The following is a 2,092-nucleotide window of genomic DNA, read 5'->3' on the forward strand; positions in this document are numbered from 1 at the left end:
TTAAGTTAACTTTAACCCACGACACCCAGCTGGAGAGACAGCCTCAGCCTCCCTCTTTTATTTTCCATCAGTGAGGGGTAACTTCTGCTTTGGTGGTTTTTTAGGGGGGGATAACAATTAGCAGATAATCTAACTGTGAAAGACAGCCCTAAGAGTTCACAGTAGTCAACATTTGCTTAATTAAGGCTACAGCCCCACAGCACACACGTTTTGCCCCTAAGATCAATTTAAAGCTCCCCCCCCCATCAGCTGCAGCTCAGCTCAGGGCCCCTTCAGGCACCTCACACCAAAGAGATGACAAACTACACAGCTTAATAAAATACCCCTTAAAAACTCCTGCTTCTTGTCTGCAAGTTATTTTCAACACGTGTCATCAAATGAGGGGCTCAGATACGATGAAACTGCAAAACAGACCAGGAAAGGGTTGTATTACAGCACTTTTGATCCCAATCTATATGCAAAATACAGTACAGGTGCCTGGATTATGAAGTTGGCACTGCTTGAGAGGAAAAAAAATATTTTTTTTTTTTTCAAATAACACTGTTTTCAGGAAGACACCCTGCATTACAAGCAGTTCTTGCTGCCAGGCTTGTGCTCATTTATTTGGCTGTGCTGACCCCCAGAGCCCAGCGCCCTGCACAGCACATCCCAACCCCAAACCCCATCAGGTCCCTGACACTTTCCACCCACCACCAGAGTCAAAGAGGTTTTGCTCAAGTGATTGCTCCCACATGTTTGGTTTTTTTTAACTTTTAAAGCTCAATGCCACCTTCAGCCTAGAAAAAAAAAATACCAATGTTTGTCTTCAGGTAAGAGGCATTTTTCACAGCCCAGATGGGAATTATCTTCCCTCTGCTCCCTGCACAAATAGCAACCTGATAAATCTCTTACATAAATCTCTGTCTATCCTCCTGTGAAGCCAGGATCTCCATTCTTGGCTGTGCTTCCCAAACTCCAGCCTTTTCTGCACCACCTCTTAGAGTGACACGTGTCCCCCTGGGTACTGCTGTAGCTCAGGGGTCTGTGAACAAGGACATCCCCCCCAGTCCCCCCTCTGTCACTGGCATGCTGGACGCCCAGTTGGAGCCACGTGCTCCCCAGCTGCAGGGCTGGTTGTCATTGACACTGCGTGGACACAGGGGACAAAGGGAAAGTGCTGAAGCAGGGGGAAAAAAAAAAAAAAAAAAAAAAAGGCAAGAAAAAAAGTAATAATAAATAGCATCCTGGAAGTGACCCAGAAGAGCAGTATCACTTGATCAGAACCATGTATTACTGAGAAGCCCTGCATCAGCAAGCAGGCTGCTCCAGCATCCACACATCACCTGTGGGGACAGCCGGAGGGGAGCCAGGACCAAGCGTCCCCCCTGCACCCGAGCTGGAACCCCTCAGCAGCGGTGCCTTGGCTGCAGCCAGTGTCCCACCACCAGCACAGAGCCCAACATGCCTTAATTCAGCGCCAGGGGCTGCGATATTTTGCCATAAACCAGCGTGTTAAACACTGGAACTGGTTCCATGTAAAATATCCTGCTCTTGGGAAACACCCAGCTCCAAGGACAGGTTAAGCAGAGAGAAAGTCTGAGATGCTGGATCCTCAATGCATCCTCTCCCTGTAAGAAAACATCCCCTATGTTTAAGGGAGGGATCCCAACACTTCTTCTTCTCGAGTAAGAAGGCACAAAGAAGAAAACATGAGACTTCACTGTGACCTGGCACAAATACCACCAGCAGCTGCAAAATGCCAGACACTGGGCTCATTCACAGCAAGAGGGGCTGATCCAAGCAACCAGCCACCCATCCAACAAGCATAAACCCATGCTAAGAGCTTCCACCCCTGTTGTATGTACCATTTCTTTTGCAACTTCATCCTCACGATATCTTCTCCTCTGGCCACAGTGGGTCCAACAGCCCCAGAACCCGCTCCCCCTTCACAGCCAGCACTGCTTTCCATGCAGCAGCTGTCTCAGAAACTCCTCGCCTGGTGGGACAAGTTGTTTGGGACCAACAAGGAATAGAAGGTATTTCTTGGAAGAAAAGAAAAAAGAAAAAAAATCCAGAAAAATTATAAACCTTCCGCTGTGCGGAGTGGCCAGGG

Source organism: Pterocles gutturalis, unplaced genomic scaffold (assembly GCF_000699245.1).
Source record: "Pterocles gutturalis isolate BGI_N339 unplaced genomic scaffold, ASM69924v1 scaffold18459, whole genome shotgun sequence".
Classification (NCBI taxonomy): domain Eukaryota; kingdom Metazoa; phylum Chordata; class Aves; order Pterocliformes; family Pteroclidae; genus Pterocles; species Pterocles gutturalis.